This window comes from Xenopus laevis, chromosome 3L, assembly GCF_017654675.1.
Source record: "Xenopus laevis strain J_2021 chromosome 3L, Xenopus_laevis_v10.1, whole genome shotgun sequence".
Lineage (NCBI taxonomy): Eukaryota > Metazoa > Chordata > Amphibia > Anura > Pipidae > Xenopus > Xenopus laevis.
The window spans coordinates 28,150,796-28,170,778 of NC_054375.1; the positions used below are offsets into that span (position 1 = coordinate 28,150,796).

At 40.1% G+C, this 19,983-nt stretch overlaps 1 protein-coding gene across 4 annotated transcripts in view; it reads right to left on the minus strand.

The window, feature by feature from the left end:
* larp1.L (La ribonucleoprotein domain family member 1 L homeolog) overlaps positions 1-19,983 on the minus strand; it is a 46,798-nt gene that overhangs the window by 23,205 nt on the left and 3,610 nt on the right.

Genomic DNA, 19,983 nt, shown 5'->3' on the forward strand with positions numbered 1-19,983 from the left:
GTGGGAGAAGAGCAGACAGAATGGATCAGATGGATCTATGGGTAAATCTCTGGATACACTATTGACCTGAAGTCTTTGGCTACAAGAGAATGCACTTAATGACATAAAACAGGTCCCCCAAGCACCGGGCCATGGGCTGTGCCATAATGGGCCACCTCTGGTCGCAGCTTCAAATACAACATCCACAATTAACTGCGAAGGCATCGCCGTCACCATGACAACCCAGTGTGCAAAGCCCAAGAAGCTTTCTACCGATCAAAATACTTTTGCCACTTTTTTTTGTGGAAAGCCCGTGAGCTAAACGAAAATTTTTGTATGTGACTAGTTATTGTTTTATTATGGGACCCTTCCCCTTGGAAAAATTGTCTAGCTTGAAACCAGTCCCAGGGGCAAAAAAAATTGGGGAACCCTGGCATAAAAGCCCAATTTTTGCTGCACAGAAGTACTAAACGCCTTGGTATATAGCAAAGCATGAACAAAACAATGATTTAAAGGAAAATGACTTCATATCTGTTTTATCCATTCTACATGGTTAATTTTGATCCACGACTCATGTTTCATGCCTGTTCTACAGAAGAGAGACTTCATATTTTTTCAGGTTTTTACACTTGACTTGTAGCCCTGGAACAGCCATAGAGTGAAGAACAGAAATTGTGTTCATTTTAACAAGCTGTTGCCATGGCTTGACAATATCATTTGTCGGCAGGTAATTAGTTCTCCAGTGCAGAGACATGTACCCACAGAACATGTCCTGGAGACTGGTCAGCACCTGGAAGTTTTATTCAGCAGCTCCACAGTTTGCAGCCATCTTGTTGCTAGGGTCCAAATGACCTTAGCAACGATGCATTTATATGAATAAGACAAATGTTAATGGGAGAGGACCTGAATAGAAAGATGAGTAATAAAAACAATACCCAACCTATCAGGTGTTTGGACTGCCCTCAAAATGAAGAATTGACTGCTGGAACTGAAATATCTGGAAGAATCGGGCAGGTTGAGAATCCCAAAAAAAAAACAAGGACCGCATTAGCCTTTAGATGATGTTCTCGCAAAACAGATTGGCATAGGCCCCTGTTAAAGTGGTCATACAGATTTAAGCTGCTGATTGGAGCCCTTTAAGATGGCCATAGATGTAAAGACTTTTAAAAGATCTTTTCGTTATCGTGAGACCAAGATTATCTTGAAACGATCGTTTTAAATGTACGATTTGTCCATCAACTATAAAGACCATTTCAAGCGATATTGTCTAGTTGAAGCCAGGAAAACTTAGGGTAGCTGACTGCTTGGCCCTGCAAACATAGATAGATTGCACTGTGACCGATGAAAATTGGGGTCTATGTATGGGGTCCTCTGATGGGCCCATCTGATCAATATCTGGGCATAAAAATTTATGTTGATCAGGCAGGTTTGATGTTGCCATTAGATCTAGGACAGCATTGGATAGTTGATGCGGTTCTCACTTGTATTCCTGTTGTTTTAATTCCTAGAGCCAACAATCGGATTAGCCCGATATCATCCATACAAGGTTACCAAACCGTGCTGGTCCATGTCTAGTCTCTGTCCTGGTGGCTCAGACTGTTGATCCAATGTAAAGGTGGCCATACACGGGCAGATAAAGCTGCCGATCTCTGTCGTTTAGACCAATTTGACAGCTTATCTGCGGGGTCTTACCGATCGGTATCTGGCCACGATATCGATCGGGAAGGTTTGATTTTCAACCGACCGACCTGTCAGAGCCCCAACATTTTGCAACATTGTTTAAACAGTAACAAACAGGAGTTAAGCAAATGCTGCTTTCAATAGCAATTGTTTTTACAAATAACTTTAAAAGCATTGAACAAATGTGTATTGGAAAGTTGATTAGAATTATTTTATTTTTTTTATTCTGCAAATTATTATTTCAGGGCTGATTTGCCCTTTAAATTAAGTTGTGTTTGCTCATTTCCATGCTTTGCAGACATTTATCATTTGCTGCTGTGGGGTGGGGGTGGCTGGGTATTTTCTGCTGTACATGTTCTGCTGTACTTACTGATAAGGTGGTTATAACTTAAAAGGGGTTGTTTGCATTCCAACACTTTATTCAGTTCAGTTGGTTCAGATAGATTGTACAGAAATAAAGACTTTTTCCAATTACTTTCTATTTTCCATGTGTGATCGTTATTCTAATATTGAAGTGTAAAGTGTAATTTTTTCACCTTCTAAAGAAGCTCTGGGGAGAGACTAAACTGTTCTAAATTGATACATTAAAGGTGGTCATACAAGTAGACATATGCTCGTTTGGAGATTTTGCCAAACGAGCGGATCTCTCCCCGATATGGCCATTTGATCATAATGCAGACAATACAGGGGGTCGGATCGTGGGACCGCATCAACAGATATGGTCCATGCAATTGGATTTTTAGCCCTGCACAATCGACATCTGACTGACTTTCAGTCAGATATTGGTCAGGGAAGCCCGTCGGAGGGCCCACACACAGGCCGATAAGCTACCGACTCGTCTGACAGCAGCTTTTATTGGCCCGTGTATGGCCACCTTAAATTGATACATTTTTGATCTTTGTCCCTGCTGAGCAGAATCCGAGTTTCATTAACGACAACTGTTATAATTGATACAATAGATGCCAATATTCCAGATGCTTCAGAGAAATGTATCAACTAAATGTTGCAAAGTTATAACAGTAAGGGCAAGGCCAGACGTGGCGTTTTTACGTTGCGTTTTTAAAAAACAACAGCCAGGCGTAAATACGCATAAACTGCACTACCACTGAAACTAATGGAAAACGCACTATGGCAATTCACACAGGGCGCTTGCAAGCTGAAATCCGCCACAGGACACCAGTATTGGCGTTTTTTTTGCAGAAACGCCAATACTTCAAGAAACTACCAAATCAATAGACTCTATGAGATCTGCACGTTTGAAACCACACTTTGCGTAAATATGCCGCGTATTTTAAATATGCCATCCAAATTCTCAATGAGAAGTGCATGTTGGGAAAAGAATCCTACGTGCTGAAAAATGCATGAAAAACGCATGTTGACAGTCGCATGCGGTTTCAGTGGCGTATATATGCCTGGCTATTCTTTTTTAAAAATGCAACGTAAAAATGCTGCAAAAATGCCATGTCTGGCCTTGCCCTTAAGAGTCTGAGTCTGGCAGCTCAGTAATTCAGGTGCAAACACCAGAGAAAGCGACAGTAAACTTAGATTTTGGAAAAATGTTGAAAAATAAAAAATGGAAAGTAATTGAAAAAGTCTATTTCTGGTGAACAATCTGAAAACTATTGAACTGAAAAAAAGTGTTTTGAAGGTGAAAAACCCCTTTTAAATCCAAAAAATAAATAAATAAATGAACAATGATTAAAATGCATTGATGCCACATGTAGGAAACACTAGGTGAGAAGTTGCTGCAATATTACAGCAACAAGTCAAGAGACACATTTAAACTGGTCACAATCTACTAAAACTGCATGGTCATAAATTGTTCAAGATGGAGGTTTGACCTCTCAGTTCACTATATATGAATTCTAACTCTGAGCTTCATAGGGGCTGCAGGCTGGCTACCCCTCGCAGGCACAGGACAACAGAGAATACCATGAACCTCAGCAGTTTTCAATTCTATGCAACTTTTCAGTTGGTCATCATTATTTATTTATTTATTTTTTATAGTTTTTGTATTATTTGCCTTTTGCTTCTGACTTTTTCAAGCTTTCAAATGGTGGTCACTGACCCCATCTAAAAAATTTAAATGCTCTGTAAGGCTACACATTTGTTATTGCTACTTGTTATCACTCATCTTTTACTCATATTCCTGTCTCTTATTCAAATTAATGCATAGTTGCTAGGGTAATTTGGACCCTGGCAACTGAAATTGCAAAGTGCTGAACAAAAAACTAACTCAAAAACTACAAATAATAAAAAATTAAAACCAATTGGAAATTGTCTCAGAATATTACTCCCTAGATCATACTAGAAGTTAACGCAAAGGTGAACAACCCCTTTAAATCTCTAAGCACCTAACGATGCACCACTGGTTAGAGCTTTGGATCTCTGGTTGGTTGTTCAGCAGTCTCACCCAGGGTTGGACTGGGCTGGTGGGTCCCACAGCTACCTGAGACTGTGCACAAATAGATTGAATAAAGAGATGGAAAGGTTGCGGTGATGAAGGCCCCTGAAGCAGCAGCCCCAACACCGACGCTGGCATCACCCACTTTTTCTTTATTTGGCAAAATAAATGCTGGACCTTCTTGCATTACAACTCATTCCCTTCCTAGCCAATGAAGGTCAATAGAGGGAGTTGTAGTTCTGCAGTAACGGAAAGGTTTAAAGTAGCCTCCCCCCCAATGGACATTGTACTTTTTTATTTACTCCTGTGCACCTGTGAAGAGGAGGCAACGCTGCAAGTCACCGGGCAGCAGTGCGACGTGTCTCAAAGCCATTGGGCAGCACCAAAGCAACCTTCCTAGCGGCTGCAACTGCTCACAATCAGGCACGGCTAGCACAAACAGTGTCCCTGAAAAACCGCACCTGAGTAAATAGGTGCTTCTTTATAAGCTATTTTGGATCCTTTTTTAAGTTGACTGCAGGAGCTGGTGAAATTTGCCAAGGTCTAATCTATATTTAAGAGAAGATAAATGGAATTTTATGCTAGAGAAACTCCCACCACCCTCCCCACCCATAACCTTAACAGTAGCAGCTTCTGCAAAGGCAGGTTACACAAACACAGAGCTCTAGCTGGCATTTACGCTGACAACTGCCACCTGTTAGGTTAAAGGAACAGTAACACCAAAAAATTAAAGTGTTTTAAAGGAATGACAATATAGTGTACTGATGCCCTCCACTGGTACAACTGGTGTGTCTGCTTCAGAAACACTACTATAGTTTATATAAACAAGCTGCTGTGTAGCCATGAGGGCAGTCATTCAAGCACAGGATACACAGTAGATAACAGATAAGTACTACTATAGTTTATATAAACAAGCTGCTGTGTAGTCATGGGAGCAGCCATTCAAGCACAGGGTAGATCGTAGATAATCAAATTGTATAATACAGTTTTTCTGTTACCTGCTGTGTATCCTGTGTCTTTTCTCATTTTTCAGCTTTGAATGGCTGCCCGCATGGCTACATAGCAGCTTGTTTATATAAACTTTAGTAGTGTTTCTGAAGCAAACACACCAGTTGTACAAGTGCAGAGCCACAGCACATTATAGTTTCATAACTTTTAAACACTCATTTTTTGGTGTTACTGTTCCTTTAATAGCACGCGGCAACTGTGTTTTTGCCACATGGGGCTTTTCATTCCTGATATCTGTAAATTAAAAAAAGGCTGTCCTAAGCTCACTGATCAGCAACAGGCAAAGCTTGCATATATAACGTTCTGCCACAATGGTCCACCTATTAGCATTGAAATGCACTTTTTCAAGCAAGTTTTTGTTTGTTTTATTTATTTATTGTTTGAATTATTTCCCTTCTTTTTCGGACTCTTTCCAGCTTTCAAATGGGGTCACGGACAACCTAAAAACAAATGCTCTGTAAGGCTACAACTGTATTGTTATTGCTACTTTTAATTACTCATCTTTCTCCTATTCATATCCCAGTCTCTTATTCAAAGCAATGCATGGTTGCTAGGGTAATTTGGACCCTAGTAACAGTACTGCTGAAATTGCAACACTATCATGAAAAATGTTCTTGGGGTGCCAAATAAGTGCTGTGATTGGCCATTTGGTAGCCCCTATGTGGATTGTCAACCTACATTGTGGCTCTGTTGGGCAGTTCACCTGGTTTTTATACAACCAAAATTTGCCTCCAAAGACTGGAATTCAAAAATAAGCTCCTGCTTTGAGGCCACTGGGACCAACATCCAAAGGGTTGGAGAGCAACATGTTACTCACGAGCTACTGGTTGGGGATCACTGCTCTACATCATACTAAAAGTTCATTTTAAGTTGAACTACCCCTTTAAAAGTCAACTCAAAAAATACGTTTTTGCCTAATAAAAGAAAACACAATTCTAAGGAACTTTGTAATATACATTCACTACAAATTGTCTATGGTTTTTAAGTCAATTTGCATATGCAGTGTTTGTTGGTCTCTTTCTATTCTCTGCCCTGGTGACTCAGACTATTGATAGAATGTAAGTAAGACAAGACAGCTTAACAAACATGTCTTTTAATTTTGGAGTTGACTTGCCCTTTAAGAACCAATGAAAGGCATTAACTAATAAATCTACTTTTCACGGAAATATTTCCCTGTTCACATCAGGGTGCCTACGATGATGTATGAGAATAAAGTCAGACAATGTAAATAACAGATACAGAGTAGAACACACGTGTCAGAAGAGATATGAACTGGCCCTACCCAAAAGCAAGAGCAGAGCCACATTTCATATAATCTGCTACATGCTGAAAGACCCGAGGCTTGACTAAACTACAACTCCCACTGTCCTCAGAACTGTGGCTGCACCAATTCCTAGTGTCTGCTCGAACGGATTAGCTGACTCTGTTGCATATGAAACACATAAATCCATATATTTAGTTAATTATGATTACACTTCCAGAATATACATACATGCTGATATCACGTGCCTGCTTAAAGAGTCCAATATGTCCTTTAATTTAAAAAAAAAAAAGGGCATTTGTGCAAGTGATCAAACACTTAAGGATGCAAGTGTGCGCAAACAGATCTGTAACACAGAATGGATGAAATTACACTGGGCTTCCCTGTTATACAGGGTCACTAAAAAGCTTGAGTTACTTTCTGAACTGTTTATAGTTTTGCATTGGTTTCAAAGTGCAGTCACTAGCAAATCACTAGCAGATCCCTAGGTTTGCAGCCACACAGCATACCCCTAACATTTTTGTGAGTATGACACTAGGCGCTGTTGTACATGAAAAGCCATACTGCAGCTCTATTCATAGAATACACATTTAGGCAGAGTATTCTTAAGATGGCCATAAATGCAAAGATAAGATTCATACAATTTTCGACTGTCTGTGGAGAGTCCCGACATTTTTCGTCCCATGGAGATCAGTCGTTTGGTCGATCGGACAGGTTAAAAGATTTGTCGGCTGCCGATAATATCTCTTCATGTATTGCCGATCTGATGATTTTCAGTGGGAGACTGTCACCAATTTTTGTCGGACATAAACTTTCACACGATTGCTGTCAGAGCAGAACATCGACTGATCTGTTCTTTAACTACTTTATTTGATCTGGAAGGTTAGTGGCAGGTCTGGAGATGGGGGAAGTCCGATCGTTCGAATCTTTGCGTCTATGGCCAGCTTTAGGGAATTCAAGCACAATGCACCTTACAAGGGCCAATGACATTACATTATACCTACATATTGATGGTACAACGTGCAACAGGCAAGGACTGGGCATCACGCAGAAGCTGTTTGCCGTGTCTCCTGGCTTCACATGACAACTTCTGCTTGTTCTAAGAAACTGTAACTCCCCACAGGCAAGAGAGGCAAAACACATACTTGTTTGTGCCAAGCCAATCGCAGGTGGACAGCTCAGAAAACGGCATCTTACCAGTATAAAAACACATGTACTGCAGGTAAAAGAACAATGAATTTAAAGGTATAGGCATAGCATATTTATAAAGAATAAAAAAAAAAGATAGAAGCAGACAATGTGCTTAGGTTGAGGCTGCATCCGTAGGCTTTCAGCGTCAAGAGATTAGGCCCTGATCTGAACTCCATAAATGAAGTGTGATAAAATTCATATCTTCTGGAACGGAGAGGTCAAACCTGCAGCTTGAACTACAACTCCCAGAATCACATCAGCAAAAATTCAAGAACTATGATCCATTAGCTGAAGGGGTGCAGGCTGGTCAACAGTCCCAGGCAACGGGAATTGTAAATTGTGCAAAGGGACTGGTGCAACCTGGCCATCAACAGACAAAAATAAAATTTATAAAAACTCCACAAACTCAAATAGAAGCAAACTTTTGTGCATGTGAAGTCACAGCAATCCTAACCACTGCCTAATACCTGCTGGAGGAGTGATGTCGGGGCTCCTGATGTAATGACTGGCCAGAATCCAAACTGTATTCCCTGGGTGTCATATGTCCCATCTCTTAGCTCAGCACACTCTAGAGTTGACATTTAAAGGCACACCAACATAAAAAAAAAAAAAAAAGCTTCTGAAAACAAAAGCATCTCTGCAAAAAAGCTTGATAAAGAATCCGCACACTGCTAAAATCAGGTTTGTCCTGTTGCCAGGAAGATGTAATCTAGGGATCACAGCAGTAAGGTATGGGGGGTCTGACAACACAACATGAAGCCATATGAACAGGAAGGGACAAGAACAAGGAAAAAAGTCTCCTACCCCCCCCCCAGCCCACATGGTGTCCTGTTGCTTTTATAAAACATGGAAAGCTTTCTGCATATCTAAAGCTGGTGCCATTTGGAGGCTAAGGGTCAGTGGCAGACGCTCAGATTCTGGGAGATTAGTCAGCCGCCTGGGCAACTAATTTTCCCGAACTGCCTCCCACCGGCTAGAATGTAAATCGCCGGCAGGATGCAAGTCTGAGCGATTCCGAAGTCGTCTGAAGTTGCCTCACTAATCTCCCCGAATCTGAGCGTGTGCCCTGACCCTAAAAATGAGGCACTACTTGGGCATTAGAATCTTCTCCTGCCTGCACCCAGAACCATTGTGTCAGCTTGGGTGCAGGCATATGCAGTTGATTTTTGGCACTATTATGCCCGGATAAATGCAGATTTTCAGCCTGCAGATTTCAGCCCCCCCACGTGGCAGTAGTCTAAAGATGCCAAGACACCCATTTTCATATATAAATACAACTTAACATATAAAAACAAAAGAATAGAGACAGCCTAAAGCACTATAGCTTATGTAAACAACCGTGGCACCATTTTCATTCCCCTACGGTGGGTTTACCATATGAATACATTTATCATGAAATTAAATAAAATTAAGATATTTCCTACATGCACAAAAAAATAGGAGTGCACGATCCAGCCGGTTTATAAATAGCAACAGTCTGCTGGGATTTAGTTTGTTTGTACAAAGGGCTGTTAAATGCAAAAAGGGCTGCCTTTAGCCGACCCCAACCTTCCCCCAATCAGTAAAGCCCCTCCTATATATAATCCCCACCCTACCGTGGCACGCTGCATGCAGGCTTCAGGGTGCTGCTGATGGAATCTCCAATAGCTCAGAGCCGTGCAAAGCAGCTTGAAGAATTTCACTCCTCCCAAAAGAACTCCCCTCACCCAATGTTAAAGCTACTGTGTACCCGGGCGCTGAAAAATAAACACTTAATGGCAGTGCATAGGCAGGCTATGGAAAATAAACAGCATAAGGGCACTTGTGAGCTTGTCAAATGTGGTAGTGCCAGCGCTTAAAAGCCATACCCTCTTTCTGTGCTAAGCTCCTGAGCGGCATCTTGCTGTGATTCTGCACTGCCAGCATTCAGCCGCCTTGAGTTCTTACTGTACTGTTCTAAATAACAGCCACATAGGTCGTATTCAGCCTGGTATATGACCTGTTAATCCAGCACTGATAACCCTTGCAGGCTCCTTATCTCGCTCAGAGGCTGTGCTTATTGCAATATGAATTTAAAGGAATACTATACCAGAGAAGAATGTAGGTCTCTATAAAGGATATTACACAAAACAGCTCAGATGCAAAACTCTGCTTCATGTAAATAAACCATTTACATAATATACTTTTTAAGTATTATGTGCCATTGGGTGATTATTAATAGAAAATTTCCATTTTAAAAAATAAGGGCCGCCCCCTGGGCTCCAACGATTCATGGTGCACACAAACAATACATGTTAGGTGACAAGAGCCAATTAACAGTCTTTTGCTTCCACACTTCTTCCTGTTACAGTTAAGCTCCCCATAGACGCGACGATTCTTCTTGCTGAACGACACATTTTAGGGAAGCCCGACCAATCCTTCGAAATTATCGTGCGGTTAGTGAGATTCGAACGATCGTACACCTTACAATTTTTCGGCCGACATCTGTCAGGAAACTGTTCGGCCAGGTCAAAAAATCTTTGTCCGTCCCAGTGCAATCTATCTATGTTTGCAGGGCCAACCAGGCAGCTCCCCTTTGTTTTCCTGGCAAATTGGTCTTTTTAGTTGATGGTAAATTCGTACGATCGTTCTGAGAAGATCGTGGTCTCACGATCAGGATCTGAGACAACATCTATGGCCAGCTTTAGAGTTGTAGTATTTCTGGTCAGGTGATCTCTGAGGCAGTACACAAAATGGAGGTTCAAGGGAAGAGATACAAAAGTGCGATATTTACTTAACTATATACCAGTTTGGTAAGATTGTTTAATATGCAACTTAATTTGATATAAACGACCTGTTGCTTAAGTATTCATTTTGGGGTATAGTTTTCCCTTTAAAGGAACAGTAACACCAAAAAAGTGCTTTAAAGTAATGAGTTCAACGACTGGCACATTTGCTATATGTTCCGGGTCATTAGATCACTAGATCCAGTATAGCATGGTTTGGTTGGCTCCTCAACAACATGTGGCATTAAAATGGCATGCAAGAAGTTTAAAACCTTGTTCAAATTACCAGTACTGTTGCTCCTGTTAATATCTGGGTAATTAAAATCTCAATTATCAGCACGAGTGCCCATACTTTACCAATGCGGGGTCTAGTTTTAGTGATTTTGTCCCATTATGATCTACATCCATAAAAGCATTGTTATCATTTTGTTATATGTTAAGAATTACAGGTATGGGAGCAGTTATCCTGAAACCCCTTATCCAGAAAGCTCTGAATTACGAAAAGCCTGTCTCCCACAGACTCCATTATAATTAAATAAACCAAATTTTTCAAAATAATTTCCATTCTCTGTAATAATAAAACCATACCTAGTACTTGATCCTAACCAAGATACAGTATAATTAATCCTTATTGGAAGCAAATCTAGCCTATTGGGTTTATTTAATGTTTAGAAGATTTTCTATTAAACAAGATCCAAATTATCCAGAAAAGCCCAGGTCCTGAGCATGGATAACAGGTCCCATACCTGTAATTGTATATTGATTTATGGGAAAATGTATACTGTTATAAAACAACTATTCCTTATGTAACATTGACGCAATAAATATCTGAAGCAAAGCATGAAACAGGAGGGTGATTTAGACAAGCTGTTTGATGACAGTATCTTGAGCTCTACTGATCACCAGTTAAATGTGTACTGGTAGATCCAGCTCTACCTTTTGGAGACCCTTGGTCTATAGCATAACCTTAATTCTGTGAAATCTGTGAAAAGCTCCACTCATGAGGCCTCGGGTCCTGCATTTTACACCATCACTTCTTCATTTTTTTTGGATTTTAAATCTTGCTTAATAAAGACATACTCCTCCTTTTCTATTCCTCCCGTCCCTCCAAGACAAAGTATAGCGCCTTATATTTATTAAACAGTTGTGTGACTCATTCAGCCATGTCTCAGCAATGCCAATTACATCATATTTGTCTTCCAGCGCTAGCACAGAGACAGGCTTCTCACGTTTGTAAAAATATATCCAATAGTGGTGCCACCTTGTAAATTTTGTATATGCAACTTGTGGTTGTCTTTATTTTTGTATGTGTGTTTTTTTTTGTTTTTGTTTTTTTAATGATTAAGCTTTTTTTTGTAAGCAGCTCTCTGGTGTGAAATTCCAGCAGCTATGTTGTTGCTAAGGTCAAATGTACCCTAGCAAACAGTTGGAATGAAAAACTGAAAAGAATTTAAGAATAGGCCATTCTGTAACATACTATGTTTAAACTAAAAAGGTGAACTATACCTTTAAGACACTGCAACAATTGGAAACTACAAAACAGTGTGTGTTGGCCAAGGATTTTGGGACAGGTAGTTTACACTTTTTAGAGGGACATGAGAGAATATAGTTTCTAGCATTTAGAATATTGATTTTATCCTCTGAATATTACTGTTAAAGGGGCTATTCACTTCCCAAATTCATTTTCAGTTCAGTTGTTTTCATCAAAAATAAAAGACTTTTTTCAATCGCTTTCCATTTTTTACTGTTTTTTTTTTTTTAAATTGAATAAGTTCAGTTGCTGGTGCTTCAGTCTGGCAGGAGCTGTTAAGAGCAGATTTATCAAAATATGAGTTTAGAGCTCAATAAATAAAAACTGACCCCCGTTCTATTCATTAGTATGGATTTTTTAGAACTGTATTTATCAAATGGTGAGTTCTTACATTCACCCACTGATAAATACAATTCTAAAAAAAAAACCATACGAATGAACAGAATTTAGGTGAGTTTCTTTATTAAGCTCTAAACTAACATTTTGATAAATCTGCCCCTTACACTTTACAACATTTAGTTGATACATGCCTCAGCAGTATCTGTGGGAATATTGGCAACTATTGTAATTCTAACAGCTGTCTTTAAAGGGGTTGCTCACCTTCAAACAACTAGTTGTTTTCTGATAGATCACCAAAAAAACCCGACTTTTTCCAATTACTTTTTTTTTTATGTGTCACCGTTTTTCTAATATTGAAGCTTAAAGTGTCTTTTTTCAGGTTCTAAAGCAGCTCTGGGGGGAGTCGCCGACCCTGTAAACTGTTCTAAATGGATACATTTAGTTGATACATTTCTTATCTTTGTCACTGCTGAGCAGAATCTCTGGGTTTCATTACAGGCAGCTGTTAAAATTGATACAATAGTTGCTAATATTCCAGAGATAATGCTAAGAAATGTATCAACTAAATGTTGCAAAATTGTAACAGTTAAGAGTGCGCCCGAATTACTAAACTGCCAGCCTCAACACCAGAGACAGGGACATTCAACTTTAAACTTAGATTTAAACTGTAAAAAATAAATAATGTTAAGTAATTAAAAATGGTCTTTAATTTCTGGGGAACTATATGAAAACAACTGAAAGTGTTCAGAAGGTGAACACCCCCTTTAAAAGAGAAGGAAAGCTACGGAGGCATTTTATTGCCAATAGATTAGCTGCAATAGTGCAAGCTAGAATGCTATATTTAGTCTGTAGAATGTTTTACCATACCTGAGTAAAAAGCTCTAGAAACTCTTTGTTTGTTTAGGATAGCAGCTGCAGTATTAATGTGGTGTGACATAACTTCCTGCCTGTGTCTCTCCCTGCTCTGGGCTCAGATTACAGCAGAGAAAGGAGGGGGGGGGGGGGAAAGAGGAGCAAATTGAGCATGCTCTTGCCCAGGGCAATGAGGTTTAAGCTGAAGGCAGGAAGTCTGATACAGAAGCCCATGTGTACACAATAGAAGGAAAGAAATTCTGTGTTTCTTTTGACAGGGGACGCAGAGCAGCATTACTTTGGGGGTTTACTGGTATATTTAGATGGACCTTACTGATCAGGCTTACTTAGTTTTAAACTTTCCTTCTCCTTTAAGATGCACAATTGTCTAGCAGTAAGTTGGTTGGCAGGATTCCGTTAAATTAAGCCAGTGACTGATAAAAATGCCTAGTTAATAGGTAAAACCTGTTTATTTAGAACAGTGGTTCCAAAAAGTGTGGGCTGTCCCCACCCTAGGGCGACTTTGCAAACAATGAAAGATGCTTGTAGGAAAACTTGTTTTCACAACATTACATGGATACAACTGCTTGCTTGGCAAACCAGTCAGCCCAGCAGTGGGTCAAAATAGGCTGACCCATTTATTTTGCCCAACCAGTGGACAATGACAGAGGCCTAGAGAAAGCCAAAAGGAGCACACCAACAGCCTGATGAGCTCCCAGACATAGGAATTTTTAAAGTACCAGTTATTGCCAGGAAGGCTGTGGCTTTACTCATATAAACAGGTCAATAAGCAGCCAGCTCACTGTGCAGTGACCAGGTCAGTAGCTAACCCTAGCCCAGGTATGGCCGCCTTATTGATATTTATTTGAAGGAACCTGGTTGAAGGGGTATGGGAAACGCCCCAGAGAGCGATGAAATTAGATCTCATTAACTACTTACTGCAACTGACTGATTAAAGCAAACTGCACATTGTTCCAATGGGTTACATCTCTAGAATATGAAATAACCCAGCTTTGATAATAGTAAAATAAAAATCTGGTTTGATTCAGTGGAAATAGCCCAAGATCACCCAAAGGCAGAAACAAGAATACTCCCATTCCATACTGTAGATATGGAGTCTCCAACCTTTTTTACCCATGAGCCACAGTAAAATGTAAAAAGAGTTGGGGAGCAACACAAGCATGAAAAAGTCCCTTTGGGGTGGCAAGTAAGGGTTGTGATTCGCATTTGGTAGCCCCTATGTGGACTGGCAGCCTAGAAGAGGCTCTACTTGGCACTATACTTAGTTTTTATGCAATTAAAACTTTCTTTCAAGCCTGGAATTCAAAAATAAGCACCTGCTTTTGAGGACCCTGAGAGCCACAATCAATGGGTTGGAGAGCAACATGTTGCTCACGAGCTACTGGTTGGGGATCACGGTTGTAGATTATAAATGTTTTGCTCTAAACTCATACATTAACAGCTGCTTATATGGTGTATGGGGGACTCGTATCAGCCAGTTAGCAGGCGTACATGAGGGAAATGCAGAAGATAAGCACTATCACTACTAAAGTCTTCCTGAACCATGCCACAGCTTCTAATGAGCTTATGGGATCAGCACTATCTCCTTGAGGCCAACCAATCAACTGCATTTGTGGAATGTAAAAACAAGGTACCTGCATTGGGCCACAGCACCAGAGCCATTCTAGGAGTCACGGCTACATGAGTTGCTCTACAGACCAACAGGCCTATTTAAAAGCCTCACGTGACCCTGTTTGAGCTAATCTTCTCCAGAAGGAATCAGGATGTGCTCAGCAGCAGTCGAGGGGGGTGTTTCTCCAGTGACTGGTTAATATGCATAAGGACACACAATCCGACATTAATGTAGGATGTACCCGCAGGGTAACACAGAAGCAACCTGAGCAACTTTTATGCAGGTCATCAGATGACTAAAATACAAGTTAGTCAAAATTTTAAAATTTACTAAAAATTCAAATATATTTTGTGTCCCAAACATTTAAAAAACTCGCATTAAGCAAATTGTAACCCCTTTCCCACCTACAAACTAACCAGAAAAAAAAAGTTTCAGATGAAAATTGTTTATGCTGCCCTTTACAAAGACTTACCATAGGTCTTGATTCTGCATGCTAAAGGTGGCCATAGATGCGCTGATATATGAAATAAATTTTCCTAAGATATTCAGTGTGTGTATGGTGGGAGACAAGTCTTATCGGCTTGGATATCGGTTGGTTTATCGATCAGGCTGGCGTGGAAAGATCGTAATTGTATCATCTATGGCCCCCTTTAGTCCACAATTGTAGCAGAGAAAAAAGCAAAACACAAATAGTCCTTTGACCATGACCCTGCTCTTCCTCTCCTAAAGGGCCCTGCCACCCAGGGTGCCTCATCATCCAGTGGGGAAATCACCTCTCAAGAGATTACCTGTGTTTTACATGCAGTGATTGCAACTAATGGGAAGGTATTGTGGGACACAGGTTTCATCATCTGCAGGAGATATTCCCCACCTGGAGATGAAGTGCCCCGTAAAATATGTATGCGCATTAGCTACACCAACAGCTAAGCCTTCTAAGGGTCATGGCAGAAGTGGTGATAAGTTGTCCATGATAAATTTGCTTTACCACGGGTAACTTAACTCCTGAAAATGCTTTCCCACAGATAATAATGTAAATCACTGCATCTTTCGATTTTTTCAAGTAACCCAAGGTTTCCCCTCGAGACAACTTCGGCCTACTTCAGAAAGCCAAAGAGATCTTATGGATACCCACCAGAGATGTACAATACTACCGAGGAAAAGCATTTTCATGTGATTTGACACCCACAGATTTGCCGCAGGCGAATCTCCACATCTACCATAGCCCTAAATGGTCCAAATCCAACAACAGGAAGAAGATTATGAAAAAAAAAAACCAAAGTGTAAGCAAGCCCCTTCCCTCCCTCCCTCTCCAGTTACACAATTACTGTGCCACCGGGCCACACAAACAAACCCCAAAACACAAGGCCCTGCCAAGGCAACCCCTTTACACAAAGGAAAACTTGCAGGAAACACAGTGCCAAACACTTACAAACAAGTCACCAAAGAACGTCACCTACTAATGAAAGGGTCACCTTAACATAATAACAGAGGACAGTCAACATAATCACTTGAGGGATATTGTGCTAAGAAAGAAGAGCATTGCACGTGTAACGGTTCAAAGCTGTAAGACACAAAAGTTGTTATGACAAGTGACACTGCTTGGTGTGAATTTATGTTTCCATGTCTTTGCAGGACAGGAGACATTTTAAATGCGATGCCTTGGGACAATTCCTGTCCTGCTGAGCAGTAGGTTTCAAAAGGGCAATTTGCTTTCCCCGAGAGTCTGTCTTTCTCCCAATGAGGAGCGGCAAATAAAATTCCAGAAAATATGCAGGAATGCTACAAAGTTAAAGTAGCAGCAGACTGTACGTCATGAAGACATGATAGTATATGTCACCAAGACTAATATGGGAGTTTGTTTTCCCATAATTTTGAGCTTTCTGGATAACAGGGTTCCAACAGCATCCTATGGCAGGCTTATCAGTTGGAAACAAAGTATTAATTTGCCCACACTCCTTTCTTAATTTGCCAGAGTGTAAAGCAAAACGCGTTTGTTTTGGTCAGGACAATACCTACCATACATCTGTCATAATACACACATTAGTAGCATGGCCTATTCTAGGCATTTGGTTGTCACAACAACATTTTAAAGTTATATTTTAAAGAGTGGTTTGCAGGAGTAAGAGAATGTCTCCTCTCAGAGACCAACCAAAAGATGTTTCAGCAAAATGCAACTCTGTGCATCCGATGCCCTATAAAGAATACTGAAACATAATTCTTGAGGCTGTTATCATTGACAAATCCATTAGTCATCAAGGATGAAGGCCAAAGGTCCTGCGAGTTTTGGAGTTCCAACCATTCATTAAGGTCCAACATTTGGCCAGTCGAACAGTTATACATATCCAGATTTTGTCAGGCAATGTTGTCAATTTCAGCCATACTGCCAGACCCTCTGGACATTATGAGAAATTGGGATAGAGTTCAGTTGGCTGAAAGGAAGTGAAGAGGATAGTTCCTGTTATTCGGATACTACGGACATCAGCCCAAATGAAGGAAGCAATACAAAGGTGACGATAAATATGTAAAGCCCCGTGTACGGTATTATTCTGTTTGGGAGGTCAAGCCAATCTGCAGGAGTACTTTACAGCTCAGCCCCTGAATGGCCACTTTGATATTCCTGGTTTAAACATTTATCCAGAAGTGAGGTAACGTGCAACTAAACCCTTGCAAACAACCCCAGAGCAACAAAAAAATCTGATCTGTGTTTCTTGACTAAAGTGTTTGAAAGATAGAATCTATTCTTAAAACTTGTTTTGTTACCTGGGGAAATATCCCTTTGGGTACTATACTAACTGAAGAGAGGGAGAAGGATACATTAACGAATGGGAATTAGCATTTAAATATAGGTTTAACCTTAAACATATCCAATAAACAGGTATGTCAGAGCTCATTGTTCATTTCAGACGAGGAGTTCTTTCTGCAGGCGGAAAAACTAAAATACCAGTCTTATTCTGTGTGCACTAGAAAGAACTGCATGTACTCCGAGTCAAGACTGACAAAATGAAGCCGATCCTGTCAATCCTCATAGAACATCGGCCGCATTCACATGTTTTACACAATTAGCCTAAGACATTATATATAGATGAACGCAATTCTTAAGGCCCCATAACATGGCGGATATAAACTGCTGACAGATTAAGTCGGCAGTTTATAGCCCAATGTATAGGGCCCTCTGTCGGGCTTCCCAGACTTTCGATCCGATGTAGATTGGCCGGACTTAAAAATTCTGTTGGATCAAGGACCTCATCAGTTCGTTGAGGTGGTCTTCAACCTGACCGCCCATTTTCTCCTCATTGCGCCAGATATCGTCCACCTCAAGGTGGATATATTGGGGAGAGATCAGCTCTTTTGGCGACCTTGCCAAACAAGCAGATCTCCATAGGTATGGCCAGTGGCAGTCACTAGACTACTAGTCCTCCAAAACATAAGTGAGATTTACAAAGGCCTTGCTAAACAGGTGGAATTATCTTTGCCTGGTCTGGCCACCCAAGAAATTGCTCACATAGCTTGGTTGGGGTGTCTTGTGCAGATCCATTTATAGAGCACCAAATTTATAGACAGATATAGTCTTGTTTTGGCCCTATACAACAGCCAAAAAGATGCCAACTTGGTTAAAAATGAAGAGAGCGACCAACATAGGAAAGTGGATTGCCAAAAAAAGTAGTACCCAAGGCAATACTCCCTAGCTGAGACATTGCTGGGATCAAGTGTTTATTAAAATATTTTAGAGACAGTTACTATCCCTGCTAGGTATTGTTTAAAATAAAAGTCCCTTTCTCGTTTATGTGTATTATTCATACATCTTTAAAGGAAATGTCAAATCAAAAAATTACTTTTGCCTAATAAAAGAAAACATTATTCTAAGCAATTTTGCAATGTGCATTTATTATAAATTTTAAGTTTTTTTAAGTTACTTAATACACTATCGGCACATTATTCTTTCCACAGGTGCGCACAGAGCACAATAAATCATATACCTACAATATGGAACTCAAGTGAAACCACTTCTCTTCATGCCCCGGCCTACACACCTTCACAAAACTTTTAAAACAGGATACCACAAATGTGGACTTTTTCACTTTCTCCCCATATTTTCATTACCCGTTTCTGGTTTTTAATGTTATTAATGTAACAATTTGATACATGAACTGCTAATTTCTCACTAGCAGCTGTTTGAGTCCCTACAGAGCACCCTGAAGAATAGCCAAGTCTTCTACATAGACACAGTTTTTCCATCGTGTACACCGATATTCACAGAAAATGTGCACCTGGTCTTTACCTTCTATTTTTTGTGTGGTTTTGTAATTATTTGCCTTTCCATTTTGTCTTCCTGCAAATTGAAACTAGAAATGTTCGATTGCTACAATGACCTTGGCCAATAAAGCAGATAAATTGCGAAGCAAGATTATTTTACTTGTACTTTTTACAAAAAAAAACCCAAAAACTCCTATTGTCATACAAACCAACCATGTGTTTACTTGGGCCGTAGAACCATTTAACCATTTATTCCCAGATGGCGATGCATAGAAAAAAGGTTACATGATAAACACAAAACAGTAAAGTTTTCTCTACTGACAAACAACACATGCAGACTCAAATTCTAACTATGACATATTTTGCACAGAGTTGTGAATTCTATTTTACCCCAAAGTTCTTTAACTTATTCTTTAAGTAAGCACACCTAGAAAAAGGATTTCAATTTTAATGCTAATGAGTAAAACAGACTGCTTGCAGTTTCTCAGTATAGAAGCACTGCCTGTATAACAATTAAACAAGTCACTGTTAGCCAGGTGGGGTGGACTTTGCTTCAGAAAACAAAACAAAACCCCACATGGTGGGAGTAAAAGGACAACATACAATCCACTTTACAAAAACAGCTGTTAAAAACTCTTCCTGAGATAAGTGGGACAGGACCACATATTACACCTTGGTGTCACACAGCTCTCGGGGGTAGTTTATCAGGGAAAAAGAAGAGTAAAATGTGAATGAAGGCATTTTCCCGCAATTAAGGCAAACCACTGTAAAGTAAATTACTAGTGGTGATTCAAATATTAGCGAAAGGGATGGCATGTTCACAAAACTTGTTAAGTTTATGAAAACTGCAAAATAAACAGAGCTAAAAAAAAAAAAAAAATTGAAATGGCCTTCATTTAATTAAACGGCAGAGAGCAAAAAAATGGATATTGAATGTCAAAATGTTCCCCAGTATGAAATAACTTGCTGATGAGGGCGACCGTGCAAATTTATCAGACATTTACAGGGGTTACCTTTCTGCAGGATTTGAGAGTCTAATGGGAAATGTGAAAACTATTGGTGATTTGGTTAAGCAGCAACATGGAGCATGGGATGGTAGTACTGATT